The 24028-nt window shown below is 38.1% G+C and overlaps 1 protein-coding gene across 2 annotated transcripts in view; it reads right to left on the bottom strand.

The window, feature by feature from the left end:
• LOC136862709 (kinesin-like protein KIF3B) overlaps positions 1-24028 on the bottom strand; it is a 397790-nt gene that overhangs the window by 102990 nt on the left and 270772 nt on the right. The gene's annotated exons all lie outside the window — the stretch shown is intronic.

Below are 24028 nucleotides of genomic sequence, written 5' to 3'. Positions count from 1 at the left end.
TGTCGCCCGTAGGCAAGTGCGCAGGATTTCTGGCGATACGAATGACATATTCCGTGCATTATTGACCTTATTATAGAGGTGAACAATTGAATGGTCAATCTCATTCCTATTGTTTATTTCATGTATTTAAATTTTTATTTATATGCCAAGAGAATCTACTGTAATCTAAGAAGGTTCTGCAAAGGAAAAGATGGCTCTTGAAAACGAACCCAGGAAAGATTAACAATGATCGGTATATGATCAGAATAAGTACATTGAAAATCCAGACCCTGTTTCTAGTCATTCAACCGGGTCAGGAATGGAATGAATAAAGCCCCCAGCTAGCCGTGTGGATAGGAATTGTGCCGGCTGTCGCACTCCTCTGGGGCAATGATTAATGAATGACAAATGAAATGAAATTATATTGGAGTGTGTTGCTGGAATGAATGATGACGGGGAAAACCGGAGTACTTGAAGAAAAACCTGTCCCGCCTCCGCTTTGTTCAGCACAAATCTCTCATGGAGTGACCGGGATTTGAACCACGGAACCCAGCGGTGAGAGGCCGGCGCGATGCCACCTGAGCCACGGAGGCTCCTTATAAGTACATTATGAACAGTAAAATCAATTGGTCTCACCTCCTTTTTAACCCCACCACGGTTAAGTTGAAAAAAAAAAAAAAAAGGCGTGTTTCTTTATGTTTAAAGGAGATTCCAAATACCAATGTTCACGTGTGTTACCTTCAGTTTTGAGATATAATTATCCCCATAAAATTAATTCACTTTTTCACTTACTTTCACCCCCCCCCCCTCCCCTCTTAAGTGAATTTTCTGGCAAAAAATATTTGTTTCTTTAATAGTAAAGGATCTTCTAGATACCAATTATCTTCAGTCTTCAGCTTTTGAGATATGCGTCCTCATGAAACGAATTTAACTCCTTTTCACTCCCGCCCCCAAAGATGATAACCCCCCCTCAAAACGCGTTGTTTTATTTTTAAAGGAGACCTAAATACCAATTTTCATGTCTGTAACAACTTTAGTTTTTATTAGATGTAAGTATCCTCATACAATTAATTCAATTTTTCCATTTTTCACCTCCCCCCTCCACTCATTGGGTTTTCCGAGAATACCTGTTTCTTTACTTTTACAGGAAATTCCAAATACCAGTTTTTACGTCTGTAACATTTTACGTTTCTGAGACATACTGTAGATATAGTATTTCTAAAAATTCACCCCAATTTGTCACTCATGTTTAACCCCCATTAATTAGATTTTCCAAAAACAAAAACAAAAAAAAATGAATGTTTATTTATTTTTAAAAGAGATCCCATATACTGAACCCGAGTGACTTAGGCCCATAGTCAGTCATGATTTGATTGATAATATAATATATGGTACATTTATTGGAATACAAGAGTGTAGTTGAAAATATTTCGTTTATGTAATGTCGAAATCGGAGCGAAGGAAGGACGACAGACTGGAGCCTGACGGATTAGCTCAACACGACAACTTTTAGCTACTTCACAGCAGGGAATCTCATTAGTTGGCGAACAAGGAAATACAGAGTCCACAAATAAGTCTTGGTCAGAAAGAGGAAGGGGGAAAGTCATACAAAGGAAACTCACCACATGAGTAATACCTTGGGATATTTTTGGCAGGACGGAAATTCCGGGAGCTCGTGGAAAATTACAGCGGCTGCGTGTACGTTCGCTGGCCTAAGTTCGAGCAGGTGGAGAGTTAAATCACGTGACCGCTTGCCGGCCAATTGTAAAAATTTAATGGAAGGCTCAGGGATACCATCTTAAGGAATGATGGATGAGATATTTTCGTAACTACAAAAGTATTCAGTAATAAATTATTGTGAGTACACGGATGGATGTAATGAATTTATTAGATGTCACGCATGGAAAAATAATCAATAATTATTGGCAAATTAAATAAATTGAAGGCTGGATTTCTTGGAAACCAGACAGCTTGAATCTCATTGGCTGAAAGACCACGTTGTAAGGGACGCTACCGAAGGCGCGAAATGTGAGGAGCTAAATCCACCCGTATCTCCTAAATCTGTGATCACCAGGAGTTCATATTTAATCCAGCAGATATGCTAGCGGAATGGATTAATTTGATGTAAATCTTAACTTCCAATTCGGAGTGCAAGTACCGATATTAAAAATCCACCCCCTCCCTCAGGGGTATGACGTCAACGAATCCGCGGGAAAAGGGCTTCATCCATATATACGGGGCAAGGCATCCTCGCCAGCACACTTGTAGTGAATCTCAGGAGCTGAATTGACGGTCGCGGTACACTTGAATTGAATATCGGGAGCTGAACTGTTGGTCGCCGATAACTTAGAATTCTACGGACGTACAGTCATTTAGTGGCGCGAGCATCCGCCAGTGTTCGTAAAATGTGATCGCGCTCAAGCAACATGAACTAGAAATAGTTAACGTAGGACAGTGTTTGTCATTTATAAATATCAGTGATGTAAAGTAATTGCACTGCAAGGGAGTAGTATAAATTATATCAAATAAGTACGTACATAATAGACTGTGTGACGAACAGTACTTTTAGGGAATAGTAGCCTGTACTTTACTATATCGAACCGATATCATGAACACCTCAAGAGTGCCGTACGAAACAGGCGTATCGCGACGGGCGTAAAAGTTGACACCTCGTCGTACGTGTCCAGGTCCATTGTGCGGTAGTTGGACGAAGATTAAATAGTGTAAATATTAAATTCTTGGGTCTAGGATAGTAATTTGTTGTATCAAAGTTAAAGTATTCAGTGTTAACGTTGTAAATGGTGAAGGTTTGTGGAAATTAAGATACGAGTGTAAAATGGTAATGTGCCAGGAAATCTTTTGTGGAACTACGCCATCAAGAATGGAGGAGTAAAACGCAGAGAGGGGCCGGAGGAGCCTCTCATCTGCAAAGCTGTAATGGAATACCGATAACTAAGATGAGTACTAAACTGTAAATAATATTTGGGAAATGTTATCGTGATGGGAAAAATGGGAATAATTTGATTATACTTGGTTACCTTCTGTAACAAGATGGGTCGCTTAACGACCCCATCCTAAATTTGTAGCACGGACAGTGGTAAATCATAATAATGTAAATAATCGGGTCTTTTATGTATTCAGTTTACGAGTGGACTACCGTATTACAGGCGAAAATTTTTTTTATTAATAATAATAATAAATAAATAATATAACTACTTTTTTGTGAAGATATTTTTTAAAATATAATTTGGATATAATAATAATTCATGTGATATTGGAATATTTAGTGAGCAGTGCGTAATAATAAATTTATGTGATCAGGTGTTGAGTTTGTCGGGAATCATTTAATGACGTGATGTCGTTTTTAATTCGGAATTAAAGTGCGTGGTAATTTAATTTGATCAATTAATAATATTGAAATGTAGATCGGTGCTAATAATCCGTACATGTTATGAACGTGTGGTTTAAATTACGGTCCAATATTTTTTTTTTACGTATAAATGTCGTGTCTTAAAGTTGCGATTCATTAGCCGGAACACACAGGACTAATATTACGAAACCATGATTGTCAAATTTTGGTAAATATAATTTCAAGATGTTACGATTATTTGTGGAGAATGAACTAAGGCGTAGATCAAAATGAGATAGAAAATGTTAAAGAATTTGCAGTCAGATAATAAAAGGTTGTACGATGTCAAAAGTGGAATAAATAAGTCAGTTGATAATTCTGTGAGGAATAAATAAATGAATCAAGGAATATTGAGATAGAGAGGAAAATAAATTCCGTACGAGAGACACTTAGAATATTGATAATGAGTGTAAAATGTACGGGCAGTGTCACAGAGAAATACTGAGTTACATAGCAGGTAGAATTTGAACCCGTGACAGCATGTACGAAATAAATAGACTGCACAGCTATTCGTCGAGATACAACGGATCTAAGGATAGTGAGAGTTCAGATTCCACATAAATGGTCGTATATTGTATTCATTGTAATGACGAGCGAGGACAATCATGATGTCGTGATAATAATAATAATAAATATTGCAGATAAAGGATTGGACCGCCTTAATTAAATGAGCGTTGATAAAGATGTTAAACGGGAATCTAAATGATAATATGCAACTAATAATAATAATAATAATAATAATAATAATAATAATAATAATAATAATAATGATAATAATAATAATGTAAGGACGATGTTAAATCATCGCGGTCAGATTAATAATAATTGTCATAATAATAACAGTAATGATGTCGTTGGTTGATCAGTGAAATATTTGTAATTGCGACCGATATCTGTATATATTTTGGCGGAAGTGACCGGTCCATTAATAATAATAACCTCTTAAGTGACGTGAATAATAATAATAATATCTTGAGTCACCTATTCATTAATAATAATAATAATAATCACAAGAGGGATATAATAATAATAACGGTAATAACGATTTGTGTTTGCATCCCGCATAATAATGACGATATTAATCCAACGTGACAGTGCCAGGAACCGTTGATAATAATACTGATAATAATAATAATAATAATAATAATAATTTCAAGGATGATAATTTCATGAATATTGTGACGATCGTGGATTAAATTGTTTGGTGACAACATCCCTCTCTTCGTATGTTGAATAATGAGAATGATAATATTAGAGTCATTTTGGTACCTCGTTTTTGTACGGTTTCCGCATGGGACGATGTTACAGTAATACTTGGCGTGTTTGTTTACTTCGCTCGCGATGCGAGGGGGGCCATTGCCACGGTATTTCCCAACCGTTTCTCGTTATCTCATCTGTCAGTAGTCTGTTGAGGCTACTTTGCAACATTTCAAATCACATGTAAATAAAATATAAATGCTGATTCAGTGGTATGGCATCAGCTGGATATCGTAAGATAGGAACTGTCCGTGGAATCCAGTTTTCGCATTTCACGAGAAACATTACCCAGTCCGAGCACCGGTCTCGGAAAAATGTATATAGCCGGAGTACGTCATCTTAGTTAAATCGGGAAGCCGACCGTAACATGGGTTATGCTCGGGCTCCCGATAGAAGGAAGCTATATCTTTGAACAACGGTTCGATTCAAATGGAATCGATCCGTAAATTATACCTCCAAAATGTCATTTTATTTCAGAAGCAACCCAGCAAGATATTGATACCACTTGCGGTATGGCAAGTGATTTATGTATGTAACATGTGTGGAAATTTAAATATCGTTGCCAAGTGTATCAAAGTTTCATACGTCAGATGGCGTAATAAACCGCTCCTTCTGGCAAATTATTTCAAAGGAAACCACTCTCATAATCTTTTTATTGTAGTTAGATGATGCCCTTTTTAAAGTTAACAGTCACTTCCTAGTCCTATCATGGAGTCCTTAAATTCAAGTTTACAATCGAGCCTTCCCCATTTTAATTTTAATTGCTCCGTTCATTCCCGTGTTCTATTATGCCGTTATATATATATATTTTGATGACTTAAATAATGAACCAACACCCCTGAGATAAATGCTAGTCTGGGACTCGGGAGGTGGACGGGTGCAATACTAATATTTAGGTCTGTAATATCTTCAGTTTCTGAGATATAAGTATTCTTATTAAAGACATTCAACCCTTTTTTCACCCCTCCTATTGGGATTTTCCAAAAACAAAAAATACCCGTTTCTTAATTTTTAAAGTAGATTCTAAGTACCAATTTTTACATCTGTAAACTTTTAAAGTTTTGAGATACAGATACACTCATTTTAAAAATTCACCCCCCATTATTTGGGAGTTTCCAAAAACAAAAAAAATACGTGTTTCTTTATTTTTAAACGACGTTCCAAATTTAAAATTTCATGACTAACATCTTCAGTTTTTGAGATATAAGTCTCCTCATAAAAGGTGTTTTACCCCTTCCCCCCCCCCTCATGGGATTTTCTGAAAACAAAGAAATATGCGTTTCTTTATTTTTAAAGGGGATTCCAAATACCAATTTTTATGACTCTAAGCCTTTAAGGTTTTGAGATGTATATATCCTCATTTTAAAAATTCACCCCCTTAGCGACAGAATATCCAAAAATCCTCCCTTAGCGAGCACCTACATATTAATATGAATGTATCCCCAAAATTTCATTTCTCTACGTTCAGTAGTTTCGGCTCGGCGATGATGAATCAGTCAGTCAGTCAGTCAGGACAAGTTATTTTATATATATAGATGACTAGCAATTACCCGCGACTTCGCTTGCGTGGATTTCGTAATTTGATCAAAGTAATCATTCCTCGGCATTGTACTAAGACATTATCTGTAAATTCTTAAAAGTATAAAAACAAATTAGTTTCATTTGGCCCAGAAATTTTCTGTAAACCACGTTTGTGGTATTGCCTTTTGGGGCTAAGACGGCCATGCGACATAGAAATGTACATGCGAGACAAAGTCTTCTCTCAAGTCAAAAAAATAAATGTTTTTTATATTTTTAACGTAGTTTCCAAATACCTATTCCCACATCTGCAACATCTTCATTTTTTGAGATATACCTAATTTTTCCAATAAAAAAGGTTCAACCCCTTGATCAGTCCTTCCCCCCCTCCCCCCACACCCCCATCTAAGTGCATTTTCCGAAAACAAAAATACATGTTCCTTTATTTCTAAAGGAGATTCCAAATATCAAATTTCACGTCTGTAACATCTTCAGTTTTTAAGATATAAGTATTTCATAAAAAATCATTCAACTGTTTTTCACTTCTTTCACCCCCCAAGTTAAGTACCTTTTCCGAAAACAAAAAGGTACATATTCCTGTAATTTTAAAGGACTTTCCACTATCAAGTTTCTCGTCTCTAGCATGTTAAGATTTTAACATATAACGTGGATACACCGGTACTCATGTTAAGAATTCACCCGCTTTTCCAATTCTTTTCAGCCCCTTAACTTAATTTTCCGGAAACAAAAAAATACGCGTTTCATTATTTTTAAAGGAGATCTCAAATACCAGTTTTCATGTCTGTATGTCTTTTACACCTTCAGTTTTTGAGATAAATGTATACTCATAAGAATAATTCAACTTCTTATTCTTCACTTCTTTCCACCCCTCTCCCGCCTTAAGTGGACTTTTGGAAAACAAAAAATACGCATTTCTTTATGTTGAAAGGAAATCCAATATACTAATGTTGACGTCTGTAACAGCTTCAGATTGTAAGATAAAGTATCCTCAAACATATTTCAACTCCTTATGTACTTATTTTCAACCTCCCACCCCTTACGTCGCTTTTCCGAAAAAACAAATGCACGTTTCTTTATTTTAAAGGAGATTCCAAATACTGTTTTTCACGTATGTAACATCTTCAGTTTTTGAGATATAAGTATCGTGATAAAAGTAATTCAACTCCTTTTTCACCCCCTCCCCCTTCTTACCCGTTAAGTTGATTCACCCCTCCCCAAAAGTGCGTGTTTCTTTAGGAGATTCCAAATACCAATTTCCACCTCTGTAACCTTCAGTTTTTAGATATAAATTTCACCAGAAATAAGATCTTCAAATTTTTTCTTCCTTTCACAATCCCCACTCAAGTGAATTTTCCAAAAACAATCAGAATCCGTTTCCTTAAAAGAGCTTCCAAATACCAATTATCACGACTGTAACATCTTCAGTTTTTGAGATATGTATCCTTGTAACAGGAATTAATCTCTGTTTTTATCCCCCCTACCAAATTGATCTCCCCCAAATGCGTTTCTTTATTTTTAAAGGCGATTCCAAATACCACTTTTCACGTTTGTAACATCTTTAGATTTTTGTTATATATACATACATTATCATACAAATAATTCAACTTATTTTTAAATTCTTTCACACCTCTCCCCCTCCCCCCCCCCCCCCCGTTAATTGTTTCCTCCGAGAACCAAAGAATAGGCGTTTCCTTCATTTTAATTAAGCATAAAAATACCAATTTTCACGTCTGCAACATGTTAAGTTTTTGAGATATACTGTAGATATGCTAATTTTAAAAAATCACCCCCTTTTTCAATTTTCTCATGTGGATTTTGAAAAAAAAAAAAATTATGTTTCTTTACTTTTACAGGAAATTCCAAATACCAGTTTTCAAACCTGTAATATGTTACGTGTCCGAAATAATTTGCAGATATAGTATTTTTAAGAATTCACCCCGTTTTTCACTCCTGTTCACCCCCTATTCATTGGATTATCCAAAAACAGAAAAATTCGTGTTTTGTTATTTTCAAAGGAAATTCCAAATACCGATTTTTATGTCTGTAACATCTTTAGTTTGAGATATAAGTCCCTTCATAATTGGGTGTTAAACCCCCTTTCCCCCCCCCCCTTTTTCATCCCCCGCAATGGGATTTGCCGAAATAAAAAATAATACGTTTTGCTTTATTTTTAAAGCAGATTCCAAATACCAATTTTTACGTCTGTAAACGTTCAAGTTTTTGAGATATAGATATCCTCATTTTAAAAATGCACCCCCCCCCCTTTTTCACCACCTTAGCGACGGAATATCCAAAAATCCTCTCTTAGGAAGCACCTACATGTTAATTTGAATGTATTCCCAAAATTTTATTTCCTTATGTCCAGTAGTTTTGACTCGGCGATGATGAATCAGTCAGTCAGTCAGTCAGTCAGTCAGTCAGTCAGTCAGTCAAGACAAGTTATTTTATATATATAGATATGAGTAAAGAAGTGGAATCAGAGATAAGCCGTTTTGCAGATGATGTTATTCTGTAGAGAGTAAAAAATACAGTAAGTTACAAGATTGTGAGCAACTGTAAAATGACCTTGATAATGTTGAGAGATGGAGATAAGGCAATGGTATGATGAGAAACGAAGTTAAAAGTCAGGTTGTGAGTTTCACAAATAGGAAAAGTCCCCTCAGTTTTAATTACTGCATTGATGGCATGAAAGTTCCTTTTTTTTTGCAAGTGGCTTTATGTCTTACCGACACATAGGTCTTATGGCGATGATAAAAAGTTCCTTTTGGGGATCATTGTAAATACCTAGCTGTTAATATAAGGAAAGATCTTCATTGGGGTAAACACATAAATATGATTGTAAATAAAAGGTACAGATCTCTGCACATGGCTATGAGGGTATTTAGGGGTGTACTAAGAACGTAAGGGAGAGGGCATATAAGTCTCTGGTAAGTCCCCAACTAGAGGATGGTTAGAGTGTATGGGTCCTCACCAGGATTACTCTATTCAAGAACTGGAGAACTGGAAAAAATCCAAAGAAAAGCAGCTTGATTTGTTCTGGGTTAATTTCTTTTCTTCTTTTTTTTTTTTTTTTTTTTTTGCTAGGGGCTTTACGTCGCACCGACACAGATAGGTCTTATGGCGACGATGGGATAGGAAAGGCCTAGGAGTTGGAAGGAAGCGGCCGTGGCCTTAATTAAGGTACAGCCCCAGCATTTGCCTGGTGTAAAAATGGGAAACCATGGAAAACCATCTTCAGGCCTGCTGAAATTGGGATTCGAACCTACTATCTCCCGAATGCAAGCTCACAGTCGAGTGCCTCTACGCGCACGGCCAACTCGCCCGGTGGAGAATTTCTGACAAGAGTAGTGTTAAAAATGTTGCAGAGTTTGGGCTGGGAAGATTTGGGAGAAAGGAGACGAGCTGTTTGACTAAGTGGTGTGTAGTGCAATTTATGAACTTCATCGTATAGGTTCAAGGAAGAGCTGAAGCTGAATCTAGCTGCCTTGTGGTGAGGGATCACCGACCAGGACTGCAGGAAATTAATTGACTCCATACCAGTCTGAGTGAGAGCATGCCAAAAAGCCACAGTAGGTCATATTGAGTACTAACAAGGTTAGGATTTTCAGGAATTATTGTAGAATTTTTCAATAAATGTTATACTAGAAAATCTAAATTTTGTGCTTTTTTATGGTGTCAAATTTTGACAGACACTGTATGTTAATTTGCTAATCAAAAATCTATATTTGATTCATGGATGTTTATGCCTGGATTATAATATCTGGAGAATATAATAGATGATTTAGATTTCCCCCCCCCATCATAACTATTACTACTAGTACTACTACTTCTTTCCCTACAGTATTTCTCACACACTTGTGGGGTCACTGGTGCGAACTGTGTCAAATGGGGATTTGGCCATGTTTTATGGCCACAAGACCTTCCTGACGCCAACACTGTATGTAGGGATGTAATCACTATTGCGTGTTTCTGTGGTGGTTGGTAGAATAGTATGTTGTCTGAATATGAGGAAAGTGTTGTGACAAAAAGCTACCCGAGCCAGAATAATTAATCAGAAGCGATTAAAATCCCTAACCGGGCTGGGAATCGAAACCAGGACCCTCTGAACCGAAGGCCTCAACACTGACCATTCAGCCAAAGAGTTGGACCTCATCATAGCTTATTAAGGGGATTAATTATATAACCTGATTAATCAACGTTAGGCACAGAAAAATATAAAAAAATTACTAGGGCTTAAGCAGTTTAAACTCTATGTCACATTCAGATATTAAAAATTTTAATACCCAGTTAAATTCTCCCATATCCAGCATAGGCCAGCCATTTAAATTCACCTGTTCTGATGGCCATATCATTGTATTATTTAACAATCAACATTATATCTTTGTGTGTGCACAAATTCAGGGGTAAACTAGAGTTCAAGTCAATATTATTCCTAGAGAAATGTGATGCTGTAAGAGAAGCGCTACAGTAATTAGTTTGTACCAAGCTTGTGCGACGAAAGTTCCATGCAACAAAATGCAACACCAAAAGCTCACACCAATGTTAAGCAAGACAAAAAATTCATGACAACTATTAATGAGCAAAAAAAAGCAACAGGTGAAAACTGATTGGAGCAAAAACCATTTAGATATTAATCAAGAACATAATTTTTTCCAAACTTTCAATCGCTGTCGTATCACAGATTCAGCAAACAAAAATTGAAAATAGGTTAGGTACACCTTTGTCTTCATCTGTTATATGACATCACATGAAAATGGCTGAAGAGAAGTTCACTAAACTCAGTACATCAGTTAAGGGAAAGAAAATTTTAATTTAAGCAATAAATAATTTCATTAGAGGAATGTGGGCTGATAGTTTAAAAGATGCTTTAAAAGTAAGTTCCTAAATATATTTGATAATATTAGTCATACAAGTACACGAAAGTACTAGAAAACACCATTTCTGAACTCAATTTTCTTACATGTGTGATCATGAAGAAATTGTATTTTTTTTTTTTTTACAATGAGCTCCACGTCGCACCAACAGAGAAAGGTCTTATGGCGATGATGGGATAAGAAAGGGCTAGGATTTGGAAGGAAGTAGCTGAAGCCTTAATATACAGCCCCAGAAGTAGAAGTAGAGTTATAGGGGGCGATGATGATGGAAAAGGCGATGATGTTTACACTGTCTTCAATGATTTTAAGATGAGAGGTATAGAACAATATCAGGCCACAGACCAAGTTACAAATGAAGGCTTGAGGAAGGCATTTAATCAATTGGAAACCATGGAAAACAATCTTCAGAGCTGCCGACAGTGGGGTTCAAACCCATAATCTCCCGAATACAAGCTCACAACTGCGCGCCCACTGATAATGTAGATATACAATGTATTCAATAATAATAATAAAACACAAGATATGTAAAATGTAACTCATTATTACCAGAAAGACTATCAAATCTCTAGAATCACAAATGCGAGAATAGTTTCAAACTTGGAATCACCAGAATGAGACTGGGAAAACTAAGGAATTCCTCACCCAAGATAAAAAGATAATTTACAAGTTGCTTTATGTCGCACTGACACAGATAGGTCTTATGGCGACGACGGGACACAAAGGGGCTAGGAGTTGGAAGGAAGCAGCCATGGCCTTAATTAATGTACAGCCCCTGCATTTGCCTGGTGTTAAAATGGGAAACCATGGAGAACCATCTTCAGGGCTGCTGACAGTGGGGTTCGAACCCACTACTTCCCGAGCAATTGGTACTGGCCGCACTTAAGAAACTTAAGCTATCGGCTTGTTAGATAAAAAGACAAACAGATAGTAGTCTATAAAGCAAAATATCCTCATAAAAAAAGCTTGGCTTGAGACCAATAAAGAAACTTTCAGAAGGAACAACATGAGTGAATCTGAGTTAATGACTGCTGGTTTCAAACAGGTGGGAAGAATGGCAGTAGAGTACTAAAAATGAGAAGATAAGGCCTAATTTTGGAATAAATTATATGGTTGAAGCTGTGCGTGTAAACTGCCTTCAGTGGCGGAGTCATGAGAGACTAATGGAGGAGGGTAGCGTACCCAGGAATAGTTGGACTCTTGTCATTGAGAGTAAAAGAAGTGAAAGTAGAGTTATAGGGGGTGATGATGGAAAAGGAGATGAAGTTTACACTGTCTTCAATGATTTAAAGATGAGAGGTATAGAACGATATCAGGCCACAGACCAAGTTACAAATGAAGGATTGAGGAAGGCATTTAATCAATCAATCAATCAATCAATCAATCAATCAATCAATCAATCAATCAATCAATCAATCAATCAATCAATCAATCAATCAATCAATATCTGCATTTAGGACAGTCGCCCAGGTGGCAGATTCCCTATCTGTTGTTTTCCCCGCCTTTTCTTACATGATTGCAAAGAAATTCGAAATTTATTGACCATCTCCCTTGGTAAGTTATTCCAATCCCTAACTCCCCTTCCTATAAACAAATATTTGCCCCAATTTGTCCTCTTCATACTGTGAATTGTCCTATCTTCATATTGAGATCCTCCCTACTTTTAAGGACACCACTCAAATATTCGTCTACTGATGTCATTCAACGCCATCTCTCCACTGACAGCTCGGAAAATAACACTTAGTCGAGCAGCTCGTCTCCTTTCTTCAAAGTCATCCCAGCCCAAACATTGCAACATTTTTGTAATGCTACTCTTTAGTCGGAAATCACCCAGAACAAGTCGAGCTGCTTTTCTTTGGATTTTTTCCAGTTCTTGAATCAAGTAATCCTGGTGAGGGTCCCATACACGGAACCATAGTCAAGTTGGGGGTCTTACCAGAGACTTATATGCCCTCTCCTTTACATCCTTACTATAACTCCTACATACCCTCATAACTATGTGCAGAGATCTGTACCCTCTATTTACAATCCCATTTGTGTGATTACCCCAATGAAGATCTTCCCTTATATTAAGACCTAGGTACTTACATTGATCCACGAAGGGAACTTTCACCCCATCAACGCAGTAATTAAAACTGAGAAGACTTTTCCTATTTGTGAAACTCACAACCTGACTTTTAACCCCGTTTATCATCATACCATTGCCTACTGTCCTCCTCACTACATTACCGAGGTCATTTTGCAGTTGCTCGCAATCTTGTAACATTTATTACTCTGTACAGAATAACATCATCTGCAAAAAGCCTTCTCTGATTCTGCTTCTTTACACAGATTGATATATATATAAGAAAACAAAAAGGTCCAATCCCCTCTTAATTATTACAGGGACAGATAAAGCTTTGCCTACTCTAATTCTCTGAGTTCTATTTTCTAGAACAGACGTCATCACGTAGTTGCTCTAGGGAGTCTGTCTTACTTGCTCCGCTCGGGACGGCTGTCTGTCTCGTGACAAGAGAGCAGCGGACAGGCGGGTCGCATACCATGGCCGTACTGTACTTGCTGCTCGGAAATGTTCCCATATGAACAACAGCTTTTATAATAATAATAATAATAATAATTATTATTTAGAGCATGATTCATGTGAGACGAATAGGACACGGATTACAGACTATAACAGGACAAGAAAATTATTAATTGACAAAGGAAATATACAGCAGAGTGCAATATTTCCTGAATAAATACATACTGAAGTTTTGGGACATGTACATTTACCGAAACAAAATACAATTTATGTGATTTGTACATATTCTTTGCACTCTCATTAACATACATTTCAATATTTGTATGTCATTTATGACAATGACAACAAATTAAACACGCAAACTGAAACATATCACTGGTGTATTCCTCCTTCACGGGACTTTTGGGCTTTTTTAGATAGTATTGTATCAATGTTTAGTACTAAACTTACGGTTTGCGTACTGGTAAGTCGCAAAACGTGGAAAACGAACGTAAAATTCAGTCAAGCTGTTTGTGTTTGCAAACCAATCAGTTCTAGCTGCAGTTTTGGTCAAACAGTTTGCACATCCAATGAGAAGGGAATAGCGAACATCTGCACATCCTTTTCTAATGCCTGAATATCGTGAAACCTACTCTCAAAATTGTCATTAAAACCTCTATATTTTTCTAATGTTTTTTAATGTGATTCAATATTTTATTACATATTAAACATTTTGCTGTGTTATTTTCTGGGAGTATTAAACACTCTTCTTCCCAGGAAGGTTTGGACCTTGTTGGCCTACGCTGTGCTGAACACTCTTCCATGGTAAATTAATTATTAACCAACTACATTTGAACGCCACGTGGTGTGAGGTTAAAGACAGGAACACACTACTGTCACCTCACATGGTTTCACGCGTATCGTGTCGCAATCTAACCAGTCCAGAAAGATGAGCTATACCTTAGCACCACTGGCCTGAAGCACGTACTATGTCGTGCATTTCCTCTACTTGCTCGCTAAGCTACTCTCGTTAGTTGAGAGCGGGGAGCAAACCGACTCCGAAGGCATTTAGCTCGACTGATGATGCCTGTTCTAGAAACATAGCCACTCATTCAGTCACTCTTTTGTCAAGTCCAATTGCACTCATTTTTGCCAGTAGTCTCCCATGATCTATCCTATCAAATGCCTTAGATAGGTCAATTGTGATACAGTCCATCTGACCTCCTGAATCCGGGATATCTGCTATATCTTGCTGGAATCCTACAAGTTGAGCTTCAGTGGAATAACCTTTCCTAAACCCAAACTGCCTTCTATCAAACCAGTTATTAATTTTGCAAACATGTCTAATGTAATCAGAAAGAATGCTTTCCCAAACCCTACATGGAATGCATGTCAAATGGACTGGCCTGTAATTTTCAGCTTTATGTCTATCGCCCTTTCCTTTATAAACAGGGGTTACTATAGAAACTCTCCATTCATTTGGTATAGCTCCTTCATGCAAACAATAATCAAGTAATTACTTTAGATATGGTACTATATCCCAACCCACTGTCTTTAGTATATCCCCTGAAACCTTATCAATTCCAGCTGCTTTTCTAGTTTTCAACTTTAGTATCTTACTGTAAATGTCATTGTTGTCATAGGTAAATTTTAATACTTCTTTAGTATTGGTCACCACCTCTATTCACCGAGGCTAGCAGACTGAACAATGAAAGGCATAACATTCCATAATAAATATGTATGCATCTGGACTCACCAGCTACCATGCCACTTCATTACATATCCACGATGAGAGCAGCAATCTTGTTCTGAATCATCACAATTCTGAATGATCAGCTCAATATTTTGAGCTCTTACTCAACTGCCCTCCTCCAGCATCAAAGATTACAATTTGTAATCCAGCCTTCATTTTATCAGATTTCCTTCTTCTTGATAGAGAAGAAATCATCCATATCATTGCATCCCGCCACAAGTAGAAGACATCAGGCAAGGAATCCATGGAGGCCTAACTTCTGAAAATGGCTGATCCCAATTTTGTTGCCAAAACGGAATAACTCCATGATATATGGCGATAAGAAACAACTTCTAAACAGTGTCAATCAGCTCTTATACAGCCTCATGCATATGTTACATTACATATATCATCATCGTAATCACGTTTACTCTGCAAGTCTGTGATTTTACTAAATTCTGCCACAATCTTCCATTTCTAACTAGCTCAGTGGCCTCATTCAGTTCTATACCTCCTATCTTCAAATAAGCAGAAACCAAGTCTAACCATTGTAGTCTTGGTCTCCTTCTCTTAACCTCCATGCACGAGTCATTTATTCCTCCTATGTAACCTACCTTCCATTTGTCTCACATGACCCCACAACTAAAGCCAGTTTTTGCATACAGCTTCATGAATCAAGTTCATTTCTTTATCTCTCATTCCTAGTACCCTCTTGCCACCGTTCACACCTGTTTGTAACAGCACTCATTTTGTGAAAATTTGAGTTTATAATTCCACCTTTACAATACTGTAATTGTCTTTATTAAGAAGACTACATTAAATTATACTCGTCTACATTACATTACATTAAATTATACTTGTCTCTTTAATAAACACAATTACAGTATTGTAAAGGTGGAAATATAAATTCAAATTTTCACAAGTTGATACTTTGACAATACGGGCTCTAATATGAAGTTTATAACGTGCACAGTACTCATTTTCGCTACATTCATATCTGCTACTTTTAACATATGAATAATATATCCCGAGTCGACCCCCGCTTTCACTCCCATACAGCAAAGTTGGCCTGAAAAAAGAATTAATAATAATAATAATAATAATAATAATAATAATAATAATAATTTTCTACCGCTTTTCCCACACTGGTGGGGTCGCGGGTGCGAACTGTGTCTCACATGTTGATTTGGCCCTGCTTTACGACCAGATGCCCTTGCTGACTTTAACCCTATAGGGATGTAATCACTATTGCGTGTTTCTGTGGTGGTTGGTAGTGTTGTGTGTTATCTGAATATGAAGAGGAAAGTGTCAGGACAAACACAAACACCCAGTCTCCAGGCCAGAAGAATTAACCAGAGGCGACTAAAATATCCGACCCGGTCGGGAATCGAACCTGGGACCCTCTGAACCAAAGGCCTCAACGCTGATCATTCAGCCAGCGAGTCCTATAATAACAATAATAATGTTATTAACTTTATGTCCCACTAAATACTTCTACGTTTTTTGGAGACGCTAAGGTGCCGGAATTTAGTTCTCCAGGATTTCCTTTACGTGTCAAGTAAATCTACCAAAACGAGGCCAGTGTATTTGAGCATCTTCAAATGCCACGGGACTGAGCCAGGATCGAACTGGCCCAGTTGGGGTCAGAAGGCCAGCACCTCAACCGTCTGAGCAACTCGGCCCAACTAAGGTCTGAAACGAGACCGATTTAAAGTTTAGTTTCATATGGGAATCAACTTCTTTCTTACAAAATTCTGTTGATCGCAACTGAGAGCTCACTGTGTTAGCTTGTTGCACCTTATCTCAATCTCATATTACTACAATTCTGGGAGAACACGCATCCTAAATACTTCAAATAATCGACCTGTTTCAGCTTTGTATTCCCAACGTGACATTCAGTTCTCTTAGGTTTCTTACCTACTGGCATCACTTTAGTCTTGGAAAGGCTAATTTTCAGATCATTCTCACTGCACCTTTTTTCAAGTTCCAAAATATTAGACTGCAGGCTTTCAGCACAATCAGCCATTAAGACAAAGTCATCCCCATAGGCCAGACTGCTTACTACAGTTCCATCTAACTGAATCCCTCCCTGCCACTTTATATAGCTTTTTAGTAGATGATTCATGTCAACTATGAACCACAAAGGAGAAAGATTACAGCCTTGTCAAACCCCCTGTAAGTACCTTGAATGAAGAACTCATTCTACCATCAATTTTTACTGCAGCCCAATTGTGAACATAAATGCCTTTGATTGATTTTAATCATCTACCCTTAACCCCATAACCTCCCAGTACAGCTAACACCTTTTCCCTCTGTCATATGCCTTCTCTAAGATCTACAAATCAAACACAACTGTCTATATCTCTGGTAGCATTTTTCAATTATCTGGCACATACTGAAAATCTTATCTCGACATCCCCTCAGTGGCCTGAAACCACACTGGTTTTCTCGTGCAACTCTCAACCACTCACTGCATCCTCCCCTTCCAAAATGCCAATGAATACCTTGTCTAGTATACTGACTGACCAATGAAATATCTCCATAGGTGTTGCAATCTTTTCAGTTCCCTTGATTATAGATAAATGCAATTAATGCGTCTGTCCGATCTTATTACTGTATGAAGCCATTTTATCCCTACATTCTCACTATACTTCACCATTTCAGGTCTAATCTATTCCTGGTTCTTTATAACAATGGAGTTTATTTACCATCCTTTCCATTTACTCACGCGTAATTTCACCAACACTATCGTCGTCCTCTCATGAGCTTGGTTGTTCGTGATGTCAACAGAAAGATTTCCTTTTATGGTGACAAGATTTTAAAATGTTCCAGTGATTCCCTGGGATCTATAATTTCACCTGAATTACCCAAAACCTTATTAATTTCCTTTTTTCCTCCCTTTCTAAGATTCTTTATTGCTGTCCAGGAAGGTTTCCCTGCTCTTGACTAAGCCTTTCGTGGTCATTACCGAAATCTTCAAGACGACTTCTTGGATTCAACAATAATTTGTTTCGTTCTGTTTCTTTCATCTACTTACAACTCCCTATCTGCATCATTCCTTGTTTGGAGCCATTTCTAATGTGTCTCCTTTTTACGTTTACAAGCTTTCACCATTCCACCAAGATGTTCACTTTATCCCATTTTCTCACATAGCTTTTCAAAGGCATTTTGTTGCTGTGTCCACTACAGCATCCCTGTATGACACCCATTCTATTTCCAGATCTTGAACCTGATTACTGTCTAATCTTTATAACTTTTCACTAATCATATCCATGTAGTTCTGTCTAATTTCCTTGTCCATGTGATTTTCTACCCTTATTTGTCTGCGGACAGATTTCACTTTCTCTATCCTAGGTCTAGAGATACTTAGTTCACTACGGAACATTCCTGCATTGGACCTGTTGGTGGTCTGCATCATCAATTCATCAAGAAGTCCTCGGAATACCTGCACATTCCTAACAGATATCCCAAATTGAAAGTTGGTTATAATATAGTCTATTATGGATCTGGTGCCCCTACCCTCCCATGAAACGAAATAGCGTTCGGCTTTTAGTGCCGGGAGTGTTCGAAGACATGTTCGGCTCGCCAGATGCAGGTCTTTTGATTTGACACCTGTAGGTAACCTGCGCGTCGTGATGAGGATGAAATGATGATGAAGACAACACATACACCCAGCCCCCGTGCCAGCGAAATTAACCAATGATGGTTAAAATTCCCGACCCTGCCGGGAATCGAACCCGGGACCCCTGTGACCAAAGGCCAGCACGCTAACCATTTAGCCATGAAGAACCCTTCCATATGAAGCAGTGAATAGCCTTATGCTTGAAGAATGTATTTGTAATTGCTATCCATAAAAAAAAAAAAATAATGTGAATTTGCATATAAAATACTGTCACAAGCACTTCAAAGCTGCACTGAACCTGTTGCTGATATGCAGGTTGGTAAATATCAAACTGGCTTCTGTAAGACCCACTCCTGCAGAGAACAAATCTTTTTACTAAAGAATATCATGAAAAATCAGACCTCTTTCTGAAAAACGACTTTTACTGATTTTTGTGTTATTTCGCAAAGGTTTATGACTCAACTGACTGATTCACTCTTCTAGATATCGTCAAGAAGATGAGTGTGGACCACAAAACTTATTCCATTATCAAAAACTCTGACCAACACCTGTTCACAAGTGAAATTTATGCTGATGATGCTGATGCTTGTTTAAAGGGGCCTAAGATCTAGGTCATCGTCCCCTAATGGTACGAAGTGAGACGAAATGAAATGACAAATTAAAAACCCAAAATCGTCCACTGACCACAATTCAAAACGTGAGGACGAAGAATGAATGGATGGAGTGATATGAAGTTAAAACGATCAGTGGAACCGACCCACAGTGCCTCACACGCACAGAAGCTGGCGTAAAACAATAGTATTACTGACCAAGAGACTGCTTCTATAGCATGACACTGAATCGATGATGCATGTAGTTGAAAGGAGTCCAAAATCTAAGCCATCGGCCCCTCATAATGGTACTTATCGCTAGAAAAGTAGAACCATGGTATTTGTCATGTTGCAGTACTAATCAAGAGTAGCGCTGACTCGCTGTATTCCACACATTATGGTACTACTCACAGGTAATGAAATTCGCACATGTATTACAGACCTACTGTGTTTCGCACATTGCGGCGCCACTGACAGGCAATGCAAACCTATGGTGTTCATCACCTAAGTGTACTAACCACAGGGACTCATACTATCCTGTGGTGTTCCTCATACAGTGGGTACTAATCACAGGCAAGCCAGAAATATGGGTTCCGTCATCCCATGGTGTCGCTCATATAATGCTACTAATCACAGGTACTGTAAAAGCCGCTGCACTCTCGTTTGCTACTAATCACAAAACTATGTGGTACCTAATATAGTAGTACTACGCGCAAGTAAAAGCGACCCATGGTGTTCCCCGCATGGTGGTACTAATCACAAGGAGTTCCATGGTTCTAATGTAATGTACTACGCCAGCGTAGTAGGTTCGTGGAGTGAAATTTATGGGAGAAATATACAAATCCTTTGAGACTGAGGCTGGTGTTCACCAAGGTGATGGGTTCTTGCCCATTCTTTTCACCTGTGTTCTTGGAAAGGTCATACATGAGTGCAGAAAACACACACACACACACACACACACACACACACACACACACACACACACACACACACACACACACACACACACACACACACACACGGCGAGTTGCCCGTGCGGTTAGGAGAGCGCACAGCTGTGAGCTTGCACCCGGGAGATAGTGGGTTCGAGCCCCATTGTCGGCAGCCCCGAAGATGGTTTACCGTGGTTTCCCATTTTCACACCAGGCAAATGCTTGGGCTGTACCTCAAGGCCACGGCCTCTTTTTTCCCATTTCTAGGCCTTTCCTACCCCATCGTCGCCATAAGACCTATCTGTGTCGGTGCGACGTAAAGCAACTAGCAAAAAATGCTGGTATAGAGTGGGGAACTGCCTTGCTTCTGCACAGGATGGAGTCCAAACGGCAGATGACCTCAACACAGCGCGCCACCAGGTTGAAACATTAAAGAAGTAGCTGAAGCTGTAGGTCTCTACACATCTTTCGAAAAAACTGCAGTAATAACAATAACAATAGTTTTAAGTCACACTGATTACTTTTTATTACTTTGAGACACTGAGGTGCTCTAATTTTGTCCCACAAAAATTTCTTCATGTGCTGGTAAATCTACCAACATGAGGCTGAAGTATTTGAGCACCTTCAAATACCACCGGACTGAGCCAGGATCGAACCTGCTAAGCTGGGGTCAGAAAGCCAGTCCCTCAACCATCTGAGTCACTCACTCCAGCAGTAAGATTTTAATTTCTGAGAAATATGTAGCAGAAGAGGAGATACATAGTGGGGTGGGATATGAAGACATGTGACAACTAATGGCAGAAGATGAAGTGATAAAACTGATTAAAATACACTACGATTGTAAACAATAAATCTCATGATAGTTTGGAAATATTAATCAAATGATAGGAAAATGATCATCAAACCATGGGTGTACATATAAAACAAAAGAGATGCTAAGGAAGATGCAGATTACAATGGATGGACCTGATAAAGAAGTTATCTGGACTGAAATAAGGTCAATGAGAAATCAAGCATGGAAACGAACAATATTCTGGATAAGGAGAAATAACTACACACACTTACATACATGTAAAATGAGTATTACAATAAAATTTACAGGGAAAGCAAAAACAAAAAGACAACTACAAACTTAATTGGTGCATTATCACCTGCCCGTTCTCCTTGAAGATCACTGTGGTGGTAAACTGAACTGAAGTAAAAGAGAGCCAACATGTGCAAAATAAAAAGGCAATCAGTTCAGGGTTGGGCAATTCAGAAGTAAGACCATCAGTATAACTTTTATAAAAATACAAAGAGTACAGCTTGAACATAAATATGAATAGATATAAAGTTGAGTATGGCTTATATAGTATTCCAACAACAAGATTTTTGGAGTACCTTATTTGCTTATTGTGAATTTATACATTAAAGGGAAGTTAAACATTTGTAAGAGTTCATCTGAACGAAGAGCCCAACTTATCAGGCTCGGATTAGTTTCAGATTTAAGCTCTTTTGCTGATTATTGACAATGTGTCTTTAAAAGAAGAAATTTGTGCAATGATATATTCCACACCGGTTGCTGCAGCCAAGCTCACTTCAGCACTCGCATCGACATAGCAAACATGCAATTTGCATTAAAATTAATTAATCGTGAGACTGACAGGTAATTTTTGTATGCATTTATGCATTTCTTTTACATTCTTAAAGAAATACTGCACCTGTGATGCGATGTCTATAAATGAAACTATCAAACACTAAGTTTGAAATCCATTTCTTTTGTAGCTTTTTGTTTCACAATGTTTCTCATTCAAGTTAACGTGCTTTGCAGGCAATTTTTGAAACTGTAAATTATACCCAAATTACCTGAAATTGTTGGTGGGTAAATTCAACTGTTATTAGGCACACAATTTTTGAACTTGCAGAAACAGCTATAACTTTCAACCTGTCTCTGAAAAGGTTTGCTTGATGAGCAAAACAGACCCCCTGCACCACACTCCCACTTCTCCAATATCAAGTTCTCAACTTATGTCTGTCTCAGTGTGTAGTGTAAATTAGTTTTGTTTTTTTTTTTGCAATTTGCTTTACGTCTTACCGACACAGATAGGTCTTATGGTGACGATGGGATAGGAAAGGCTTAGGATTGGGAAGGAAAAGGCCGTGGCCTTAATTAAGGTACAGTCCCAGCACTTGCCTGGTGTGAAAATGGGAAACCACGGAAAATCATCTTCAGGGCTGCTGACAGTGCAGTTCGAACCCACTATCTCCCGGATGCAAGCTCACAGCTGTGCTAGAGTAAACTGTGGGTTTCCTGACAAGTACCCAATGTTTCTTACACTTTTTATTTATACAATTGGGTTTACGTTCCACCAACACAAACAGATCTTATGGCGATGATAGGATATGAAAGGGCTAGGTGTGCGAAGGAAGTGACTCTGCCCTTAAGAAATAGCCCCAGAATTTGCCTGGTGTGAATATGGGAAACCAAGGAAAACCACCTTCAGGGCTGCTGACAGTGGGGTTCAAACCCACTATCTCCCAAATGCAAGCCCACCACCACATCATTGAATATCAGCAGTCATCAGGGCGATCTGGTTCTTTTTCTCAGGAACTCCGAAAAGAATGGGGGTACTGAGCCCATACCATTCTTGTAGATTCCATAGCCAAGATATTCTCCTCCTTCCCCTACTTCTCCTTCCTTCAATTTTACCTTGTAAGATAAGCTGAAGGAGTCTATATCATTTCGAATGATATGGCCTAAGTACTCCAGCTGCTTCTTTCTGATGTTGTGAATGACCTCTAGTACTTTGTTCAGGCATTGGAGTACTTCAGTGTTACGTATTCTCTCAACCCATGATATTCTGAGCAGGCGGTTGTAGCTTCACATCTCAAAAGACTGAAGTTTTTTGGTGGTGTTCTGTGTTAGGGTCCAAGTCTCGGCACCATGAGAGAAAATACATAACACCGAAATGGAGACTAAGTTTGATCATATAGTCCCTGTTACGGAAAAGTTTGAATGCAGTCCTTGCCTGTTCAATCTGGGACCTAATTTCAACAGCATTGTTCCAGCTATGATCAAGTACACTGCCGAGATAGTTAAAACGTTGGACTTGCTCCAGTGATGTGCCTGTTAATGTCAAGTTAACAGGTGAATGACATGTTTGCTTATGTATGACCATTACTTTGGTCTTTTTCGTGTTTAAATGCAGACCTGCTGCAGCACTATGTTCAACCACACAGTTTATGTCCACAGATCTTCAGTACTTATCGCAAGCAGAACAGTATCATCTGCATGTCACAACTGAACGCCCCTAATCGCACAGCCAACTTGCTCGGTTGTCATACATGGTTTATGTGTATGAATGTGTTGGTATAATAGCTACATGTTCAAGACTACCATGAAACTGAAATAACATGGCGACTGACTAGAAAAAAGCTGAAGTTATTACAGATCTCAGCCCATATGTTTCATTTTTTATTCATTTGTTTCAATAACAGCAACGCAAATAAAAGCAGAATGTTTATAAGCCCAAAATTGTGAAGACAGTCATTGACAGCTACTACAAAATTCAACTCCATAAACAGATAGAGATTACATTTTAGTACATTCAAGGCCCA

The sequence above is a fragment of the Anabrus simplex genome, chromosome 2, assembly GCF_040414725.1.
Source record: "Anabrus simplex isolate iqAnaSimp1 chromosome 2, ASM4041472v1, whole genome shotgun sequence".
Lineage (NCBI taxonomy): Eukaryota > Metazoa > Arthropoda > Insecta > Orthoptera > Tettigoniidae > Anabrus > Anabrus simplex.
This window is presented reverse-complemented; position numbering and strand designations above follow the sequence as displayed.